This window comes from Myotis myotis, unplaced genomic scaffold (assembly GCF_014108235.1).
Source record: "Myotis myotis isolate mMyoMyo1 unplaced genomic scaffold, mMyoMyo1.p scaffold_m19_p_2, whole genome shotgun sequence".
In the NCBI taxonomy this organism is placed as follows: Eukaryota; Metazoa; Chordata; class Mammalia; order Chiroptera; family Vespertilionidae; genus Myotis; species Myotis myotis.
This window is the reverse complement of record NW_023416324.1, coordinates 192,403,407-192,413,938: the sequence shown is the minus strand read 5'-3', so window position 1 is coordinate 192,413,938 and position 10,532 is coordinate 192,403,407. Positions and strand designations below refer to the sequence as shown.

The following is a 10,532-nucleotide window of genomic DNA, read 5'->3' as shown; positions in this document are numbered from 1 at the left end:
CGCCACTACTTGACTGGTCAATGAACAGCCTGCCTGGCGTGAGCAGTGGAAGTTGAGCTGAAGTTGGGTCAGTAGCCAGTAGTAGGGGAAAAGGAGAGAGTGGATTATGGAGACAACTAACAATGAGATCAAGGATATTAGATTACAAACCTGTAGCAGATAATAGAGAATCTTTGTAAGTTTGGGAACAGGGAGGCTCTTGTAGTAATCCACATGGGACCTGAGGCCTCACTAGGTTTGCATGTTGATAGCGGGGATGGGGAATGGATAGGACATAGAATATCAAAGGAAATATTAAAAATGTGATGAGTGAGAGAGATGGAGAGGAGTCACAGAGGACCTGAAGATTTTATACTTAGGTAGGTTAAGTGCCAGTGACACTGTCAGCAGGAAATTCAGCAGGCAAAGGAATTTATGGAAGAGGACATCTTTTTGGTGTAAAGTCTGATATTGCAAGAGATTCAAATAAAAATGTTTTAGTAGTAGTTTTTAAAACACTCATTTATTCAACAATTGCCTGTTTGTTGCCAGGATTTATGCTAGATGCCGGAGATACAAAAACCCATGATGTGGGTCTTATCCTAAAGAAGTCTGACAAAGACAGACATATATGCTATGACGGTAGGGAGGATGAAAGGCTCTAGGACAGTGGTTCTCAACCTTCCTAATGCCGCGACCCTTTAATATAGTTCCTCATGTTGTGGTGACCCCAAATTTCATTGTTACGAATTGAACACAATTAAAGCATAGTGATTAATCACAAAACAATAAGTAATTATATATGTGTTTTCCGATGGTCTTAGGCGACCCCTGTGAAAGGGTCATTCGACCCCCAACGGGGTCTCGACCCACAGGTTGAGAACCGCTGCTCTAGGAGCACAAAGGAGGGACAGTTTCCCAAGGTATTGGGAATCGGGGACTAGATATCCGGTTAAATATGGAAGATCTGAAATTTTGGGGCTCATCAGAAGTGTTAAGTGGAAGCCTAGATTGGCTAAGTTCAATTTTCATGAGGGACAAAAGGCAGAAGGCCCAGGTGTGAGCGCTGCTGAGACTAATGGTGAGGGGGTGGGAGAAAGTCGGGAGTCAGCGAGGGAGAAAGCACTGGGAAAGTTGCGGGAGACTCTGTCCTGGAGCCATGGACGGTGAAGAGTTTTCAAGGAGTGGAATTTGCCAATTGTTTGAGTTTCAAAACGGCTTGGAGGGGATTGTTTCAGTGGAGTGGAAAGGGCAGACCTTTGAGAACAGCCAGAGAGGGAATGAAAACATTGAGCACTCATTTGAAAAGTATGGTAATAAAAGAAAGCTAAAAAATGGGAAGGTAACCAGAGGGGGCGCTGTGAGTGAGTGAAGTAGTCTTTTCCACTTGTTAACTCCATTCCAGCCTCCAGGCACTGTGATGGGTACTTCACATATATTTCTCTTTTACCCTCACAACTTTTTAAGTGGATATTATCTATGTAGCAAACATTTATTGAGGGCTACTTGGTGCCAGATAGTGTTTCAGGTGATGAGGCTACAGTGGGAGACAAAAATAGATAGTTTTTGCCCTGTATTGTCTCAGGGAGAATTGACATTAAGTGAATTATGTCACATATTATGAAAAATTGTGATCAAACAGGGCTGTGCTCCAGTTCACCTTTCCCCTGTGAACAAAAGTTTTACTGAACAAATTAATAGAGGAAAAGCCACGAACACTTTTTTTTTAAAGTTCCAGTTTTCAGAGAAGCGTGCAAATGGGCACACTGGGTTTGCTGTAACTTTTAGGGCACTTGGTTGTGAGCACTAATGTTAGATGACTTCAGGTGGAAGCTTGTTCTGCTGCCTTCTGGAATCTTTTGACTTATCAAAGGCTTCTTTCCAAAGTCAAGAATGGTGCCAAGAGTGAGCTCTGAAAGTGACGGAGCTGCTTTGGCCCTGAGCCTGGGGTGCTGAGTCAGGTCGACCAAATGTCTCCTCCACTCCAACCTCTCAGGGCAGCCTGGAATTTAGCACCCCAAAATGCTCCTTACCAGGGGGATCCATTGAGTTTCCCTGGCAGCATTGCCACTCCAGCCTCTGGAATTTCTCACTTGGTCTTAACACCCTATTTCTGTTCTCCTAACTCCTAATTATTTCTTTTTTGCCCAGACCATAATCTCTGTTTTTAACCTGCCTGGTTTCTTATTGTTTCTAAGTTGGTTTCCATCTCTGGAGAGTCAGGCTTCCACCATCTGATGTTTCATCATTGACCCCCTACCCCTTATCTAGGAATAGATGCCCCTTATCTGCCCCTTTATATGAAAGCAGGTAGACTTTTGAGGTTGGTTCAAGTGTTCTACTATGGAAATAAACCCAGAGTTATCTGGGTGTGGTTTTGAAGTGAGAAGCCAGCTGTTTTCCCAGACATTTCTGAGCGTCTAAGTGCTTTCAGGTCTACAGGTGAACGTGTCTTTCAAGTTTTGTATCTTTTCAAGACCATGGAATCAAGTCGTCATGATCAGGTTGAAATTATTCATTATTATAATACATTTGAAAAATTTGACTGTTAGGTAGAAAGGCATGATCACCAAACCAGAAACAAGTAAAATTAGGATTCCAACGTGGACCCATTTTATTCTCCATCTGATCAGTGTGCTCTCCTGTTGGCTCAGCCGTCCCTGAAGTAGGTTTCAGAGTGTATAAGTGGAGACTCTTTGTTTGTCTGAAACTAACCAGGATGTAGCATCTTTTCCCTCACATTCTCATGGTGTTATCGGCTCATTACCTTTGATTTATTGAAGAGTCTGAAGCTCTCAACTGCAAGAGGGAACTCTCCCTTACTCTCTGATGTCCTGAGATATTTTCTCCTCTCCTAATTAAGAGTTTTATTAAATCTCTCCCCCCACTTCCTAATAACCTAAGAATATCACCTTAAGTGACATTTAAAAAAATATATATTTTATTGATTTTTTACAGAGAGGAAGGGAGAGGAATAGAGAGTTAGAAACATCGATGAGAGAGAAACATCGATCAGCTGCCTCCTACACACCTCCTACTGGGGATGTGCCCGCAACCAAGGTACATGCCCTTGACCGGAATCGAACCTGGGACCCTTCAGTCCGCAGGCTGACGCTCTATCCACTGAGCCAAACTGGTTAGGACCTTAAGTGACATTTTAAGCCTTTCATATGTAAAGCAAGTTACCACAATTATGACAAAACTGAACTTTATTCTTGCAGGCATTTAATGTTTTCTTTGAGTTTTGGGGAGGGCTGGTCAACCCCATTTACAAAAGAATGTATTTTGAGACCCACACACTTGGCAAGGGAGAATGCTTATTAGAGAATAAACTTATTTTAATTGCTTATTTCAATGTGGCTAACTGCTGTTTATCCTTTAATATGTAACTCAGGCATTACTTCATTTAGGAAGCCTTCTCTGAATATCCCCATTGACACCCAAATTCCCTGGGTGGGCAAACCAGGATATATGGTCACCTCTATAAAGATCTGCCTAAATCTCAAAGTGCTTACCATGTTGATTGATCTCCTATAATCACAGAGCATCAGTAAACAATACAAAGCAAAAACAAAACAAACCCTAAAAACTATGGGTACCATTTCATCCAATGGTTAAATACATTTTCTCTGGAGCAGACTGCCTGGGTTCCAACTCTCCCACTGACTGTGTAACCGTGAGCAAATCCCTTAACAATCGGGGCCTCGGCTTTCCTCATCTGCGGAATGGGAATAATAGTGGCATCCACCTAACAGGATTAAATGCATTACATACACAAAGTGCTTACAACAGTGCCTGACACAAAGCACATGCTACACAATGACCATTTATTATCATGGAATGTGGTTGGCCTAGAAGAAGAGGTAGAATTTGAACTGGAGCTGAAGGTTAAGCATGACTGGGTAAAGACAGCTATATGCCAGTGAGTGTGTAACACACATTTTTATATGGCTGTAAAGATAAGCAGTTAAGGTGGTGTAAATAGTTGCATTCATTTTATTTCTACTGGTTTCCATGCGTTGGAGAAGTAATTCTTTCGGTATTTGGCTTTCTCCTGGCCTCATGACTGACACTGACGTGTTGATCATAGTGTTCTTTCCGGTGAGCAGATGCAACCTCAGAATGTGTCTCAACAGGTTCCTCAGGGAGTGCCTTCCAGTTTGGAGGGACCAGAGAGATAAAAACACAGATGCCATCCCCAGGTGAGTCCTTCATTTCACAGTAGGGAAACCTGGAGCCTACAAAGGTGAAGTGAGAACTGGAAGTTGGGTTTTACTCCTCGCTGGTTAATAGTTCTTTTTCCATCGTACATGACTGGTGTTTCTTTTTGTATCACACGTATCATTGGCTAGCTTAGTTTCTAATTAGAATGGCTTCGGCCACCAGTTATATTGGTGTAGCACTAGACAGTTAAATATATATCTATAATAATAAAAGTGTAATATGCTAATTAGATCAGACATACTTCTGGACGAAGCTGGGGCTGCAAGGGAAGCCCAGGTTCTGGGTGCCACAGGGAAGCTGGTGCCCACAGCCTGGGGAAGGAAGGCCTACTCTTGCATGAATTTTGTGCATCGGGCCTCTAATATTTATATATATGTGAGCCTGTGTGTATGTATGTGTGTATATATAGTTAAAAGTTTATAAGTAACAGAAGTGAAATGAATGAATCACTAAAGTAGTAATTAGTAAAAGGGTATTGTGCATACACCAAAAAAAAGACAGTTTGTGACCTGGGAAAGCTCAAACCACAACATGAACTGAGGCTCAGAGTGTGTCCTTGTAAAGCATTTTATAGAGTGGGAAAGTCGTGACTGTTTCTTCTTCACAGTGATTGGTTATCAAATTAGACTTTTCTTAAAATGATAGGGAATTGGTTAGTGGTTACCTAATACCAATTTTTGGGAAACAATTTTGCTTATGATTTCCAGAGGCATAAGCAAGAAATGACCCAGGCGAAGTTAGTCTTGCACAATAAGCTAAATTACGCTTTGCTTGAATGAGTCAAGTAATTCTGTCTGCTCAGGGAATTTTCAAGGCTGGTGTCCATATGTTTTTGATATTTACAATATCACATATACATCGTGCATATGTATGTAATATACCACACATTAAAGATGTATTGCTGCCAGTGATTGAAAACAAAAGGAAGCAGGGCACCATCATTTGCCCGCAAGATGCTCAGCGTTCCAGTGAGATGAGTAAGCCCAGCAGGCTCTGAGCAGTGCTGATGGCTCTGTCTGTCTGGCTTAACCCAATTATCCTGACGTGATCTTGTGCTCAGGTTGCAAATGAAAGAGCTCCACCAGGCTCATCGGCATGGGCTGCATGCATTTGGAGCTTCATGCCTACAAGCTCAAATTGGGATATTTTACTGCTTTTAAATGATGCGTGATGAAATGATTGAAGACATCATTACATGGAATAAAATCCAGCGGGGAGTGTGATATTATTAACTACTTAGTACTTCCAGCTCTCGTGGGGGTGTTTAGTACTTGTACTCAGGGAACGGCAGGGAAATCGTGTCTGTTGCAATTAAGACTGTATGTAGAGAAAACAGTGGGGCCTTGACCATAACGTAGACATGTTCAGGGAACCGGCGAGTGGGAGAGAGTCAGTGGAGTGTCCAGCTCTCGGCTGCATTTTAGTGACTTAATTAGCATTCACTGAACCCTGGTAAAGAGGTTCTCCATTTCCGCTGAATATTAGAGTCACCTGGGGAGCTTTTTAAACCATCAGACTTGGGGCAGGGGCGCTCCAGGGATTTCGATTTAATGTTTCTGGCTGAAGCCAAGCATCAGCGGTTTTTAAAACTCCCAGATGATTCTAATGTAGAGCCACAGACGAGAACAAATGGTTTGGTACTTGAGGAGCAAATATCAATTAGCCAGACACCTATTTTGATCCTCCGCCTTTTTAACAGTGCTCACGTGGGGATTGCCTGGAGCGTAAATTCCCAGCAGGAAAGAAGAAGCAACAGGCAGGAGAACGCAAGGGAGGACCAGCAACAACATCCTCACTGCTCCTTCGGACGTTCAAAACTCTCCTTATAGGTGAGCCACTCTACACAAATCATGTCTGGAATAGGACTCCATGCAGCCTAAACTGGGATAGTAAGTTTATGAATGTATTCATCTCTCTGTGCATTTAGTGAGCTTTTACCAGAATTCCTGGGAACACACAGGTCCATGCCCTCCGGAAGCAGCGCCTGCGTAAGTGGAAACTGACCGGGGAGCGGCACAGCATGTGTGCAAGTGGGCAACAGACTGCTTGTTCTGCCTCCTTCCGTGGAGCAGGATGCGTTAGGGAAATGTAACTCAGGGCTGGGGAATGGTGTCCCCTTTGCATGATGAGGTGCAAGAGATAAGCTACTAGATGGGGTCACATTTGACAGGTAGCTGATTTTCTTGGATACTTTGCCTATTGCCTAGACCAGAGCGCGAACCACTTCAATGTTGTTGTTTTTTATTCTGTTCAGAGCTGCCTGTCCTCACATGCAATCCCTTTTCCTGGTGAAAATTGAGATTGCAGAGAAGGACAGTAAACTTGCGCTGCATGTAGGAGAAGGCAGGTGAGGGCCAGGAAGAGGTTAAGAGGCCTGAGGGCCTGTGGGGGAATCAGAGGAAGGTTCCCAGTAGGGTGGGTAGGATGGCTACTGAAATGCAAGCCTCTCCCCTAAACCCACCACCCACCAAATGAACTAGATTTTCTCTCCCAGTTCTCAGGCAAAGAACTGATTGGTTGCTGCTTGGAGTTTTGTGTATTTGCTTGCTTGCTTGCTTGCTTGCTTTTATGTACTGCATTCCCTTTCTCCCACAGCAGGGATGAATAGTGTTAGGGTTACAAAGGCCTTAGACTGTCAGGGCAGGGACAGGGTCCTCTCAATCACCAGGGAACGCTTAGGAAAGCTGAAATGCTGAATCACTAGAATGTCATGGACTGTTGCCCTTTTCATGGGAAGAATTGCTGAGAGACTTCAGTCCCCAATTTTCTAACGAGGTTATTGAGAAGTAGTGATGGAGAGGGGCTGGGGATGGTGAGAGGCAGAGGGATCCTTGTAAACCAGGCCTTGGAGGGAAGGCAAGAGCGACTGGAGGGTGGAGAGAAAATCAATTGCCTGGTTGTGCAGAAGATTTCTTACCTGGGGCAAAAGTGAATTAATTTAACAAAAGAAACTAAAAAATTAATATGAACAAGATATAATTTAGATATGGTTCATGTTAGGGAAAAAATATGCGAGATCAGGGAAGTTCATGGAGGGACTAAGATGGAAGAGAGGTATTGCAATTTACTTGGAAGCGAGGGCCTTCCAGTATGAACGTAGAAACTAGAGGATAATGCTTCCTTTTCTTCCCTCTCCCCTCTCCTCCCTGGTCTCTCCCTCTCCCTTTCCTCCTCCTCCCTTTTTTCCATCTCACTACTGAGTGGGAGTCCGAGCTGAGTGACAACAGGCTGTCCTCAATCACTGGTCCCAGTGATCCACACAGTGCCAGCCAGGGAATTCACCTGCCCTGTGTGGCTGTGCCAGGCAGGGGCTGGGAGGGTGGGACGTGAGGGGCTCTCCTCTATTTTGCAGTCTCCCCCTCCGCCACAATCAGACATCTGGATTAAGCGCCTCCTCTGTTAGAAATACAATAATTAAAAGGAGCCATTTGAATTTTGAATTTCATATGGATTAAAAGTTTGAGAGAAGTTTGGATTTTACTCAAATGCAGCCCCCAGGTGCTCCACCATCCTCAGCCCTCTGTTGCTTTTTCTCCAGCACTCTGCTGTTTTTTTCATAAGATCGTACAATTCATAAATATTTTGTTTGCATATTTTTTCTTGTGTCATCTTGCCTACAGAATTGTATGATTCATGAATTCAGGGATTTTTCTGTTTCTGTCTTGTTCATCTTTGTTTTCTAGTGGTAAGCTCAATGAATAGCATATGGTAGACTTCCTCCTCAGCATTTTTTTAAATAAAAAATTCAAACATGCAGTAAAGTTGGGAGAACTTTACAATTAACACCTTACTATCTACCACCTAGTTTCTACTGTACTTCATCACTTATTTTCATCTCTCTATTTCTCTATCTATTAATACATGGTGGATTTGTAATACATTTGTTGAATGCAAAATGAATAAATGAATGTTACTCTTTGGGTCAATAGCCCGAAACTGTCCATTCTGAGGTTGGTCCAGTGCAAAGTGAGCTTCCTTGTTTCCGTGTGGAACTGTTATGTTCCCTGGGATGTGTATCTGCTAAGCTCCGTACCAGGCCTGGGGTAGGCACTGGGGATTCAGAGATAAGGTCAGATTTCCTGCCTTCTAGGGGCACATGCTCTACTTGTGAGAGGAAGAAAAGGTTAGTGATGAAAGAAGAAAATAGAAAATGTGGACTAATGATATTTTTTCATATATGACTTTTAATTAAAGACGACCAGTGTTATCTTGATGTTAAAACTGCCTTATTTCTTGACATTTTGTGTTTTGTTTTGTTGCACAAGTAGATAAAAGCAACTATAGACTTGGTTAATACCAATGAAGAAACATTTTGCGATTCCTAGTTTAGTGAATGACACATGCAAGCCTATTTCAACTATGAAACTTTGGCCTTTTTTTTTTTTTTTTTTTTAAAGCGTTGTATAACCATTGAAACATACACATAACAGAAGCCAGGGAAAAGCATGTAAAAAGTGTTTCTAATCCAGGCTATGGTCAAGGACAAGAGCATTTCTGCCTCGTCTGACAGAGCAGGCAGGGCAGGCAGACTTCCCTTCCGCAGATTGCCCCCCCCCCACCCCAATCATACTTGATTGTATGTTTTGTACCCTGTGTTTGTTATTTTGATTGCCTAGAGGAAATGCTTATCTTTAAAGTGACATCCTGGGGCTGTGGTTTGCAATATCCTTTATCAAGCTTGCTGTGTCTGTTCATATTTATTTTAATTCTTCTTTTTAGAAGGAGGATTTTAAGGTCAGTGCAGTACCTTTGTGATTGCATTCCAAGAGTACTTAGCAGGGGTCCACGTACTAAGGGTGTTGAATCATTGTGAACTGGGATTGCATCCAAGTTCATGCTTTAACTGAGAATCCTCTGTTAAATATTTAAAAGTGAAAGCAATCTTTCAAGAGAGGCATATGGACCTGGACAGCATAGAAATGATGAGCACAGTACGCGAGGAGGCAGCAAAGGCGGAAGCTGGGTCCTGGGCTTGTTGTGTCTCTGACCTCAGCTGTCTCCTTTCATTTGACGGGGTTCTGCTTTCTAATACGTGGTGACTCCCATTCCATCAGCTTTCATTTGCTCACGTTGTCCTCCCATGGGCTTTTGTGTGGTCCTGACCTGGATCTGCTTCCTGGTTTTGCCTCTAGTAGCTAAAGGACCTTGAACAAGAAATGTATCTTTTCCAAGTTCTATGTTCCTTACCTGTAACTGGGAGACCGTGACACCTACCTCAACATGTAAAACATGTCCACCATGGAGAAGACCTTTGGTAAATGTTCGTTTTAAGATCAGTTGCCACAATGGATTAATAAGAAATGATAATTTGAGGGAGAAATATGAATGTAAGCATCTAGTGCAATAGGAAGAAAAAGCAAATCTGAAGTGGATATTTTATTTATAAAATGAAACCTAATTTTATTTTGCAAAAATCAACAAATACATGTTCAGATCTGGTTTATCTTCAAACCATGTGCTTGTGTGTGTTTTTTAAAACAAACATGCAAGGTAATTTGGCATGCCAAACATCTTTCTCTCTAGCTCTTTTTGGAAATTTTTTTCTCCATAACACAAACAAGGGTGCAAATACTGTCCAAAAACTATTTATACTTTTACCCTCCAGTATCACTAATATTGATATTTATTGAGAGGAAAGAAAAACTTGATCTTTGGTATTCACATCTGATTCAGCAGTATAATTAAAATTTGCAAATGTTTTTATTTTTTAATTTTAATTAAATTTTTTTTTTTATTATTGATACCAGAGAGGAAGGGAAAGGGAGAGAGAGATAGAAACATCCATGAGGAGAGAGGATCATGGGTCGGCTGCCTCCTGCACCCCCCATATTGGGGATTGAGCCCGCAACCCAGGCATGTGCCCTGACCTGGAATTGAACCGTGACCTCCTGGTTCATAGGTCAACGCTCAACCATGGAACCACGCCGGCTGGACTAATTTTTATTTTTTAAAAAAATATATATTTTTATTGATTTCAGAGAGGAATGGAGAGGGAGAGAGAGATAGAAACATCAATGATGAGAGAGAATCATTGATTGGCTGCCTCCTGCACACCCCCTACTGGGGATCCAGCTCGCAACCCAGGCATGTGCCCTTGACCAGAATTGAACTTGGGACCCTTCAGTCCCCAGGCTGATGCTCTATCCCCTGAACCAAACCAACTAGGGCAGCAATTGTTTTTAAAATGAACACTTTGAAGGAAATTTAATAAATCTTGATTTTGCTCTGCAAAGGAGTATTTAACTGGAGCTGTCAAGTTCCTGCTGGTAGAATATTACTCCCAGCCTATTTATTAGCTTTCTTCCTGTAGCGCAATACATGCTCTCCCT

At 42.4% G+C, this 10,532-nt stretch overlaps 1 long non-coding RNA gene across 3 annotated transcripts in view; it reads left to right on the top strand.

Annotated features, from left to right (window-relative positions):
• Window positions 1-3,739: 3,739 nt before the first annotated feature.
• Window positions 3,740-10,532, top strand: part of LOC118677021 — a 75,872-nt gene continuing 69,079 nt past the window's right edge. The window contains exons 1-2 of one of the 3 annotated variants that reach the window (XR_004974295.1): window positions 3,740-4,181; window positions 5,903-6,032. This is a non-coding gene — a long non-coding RNA (uncharacterized LOC118677021). The remainder of the gene's footprint in view (window positions 4,182-5,902; window positions 6,033-10,532) is intronic. The other 2 variants (XR_004974293.1, XR_004974294.1) reach the window with 2 other exon arrangements.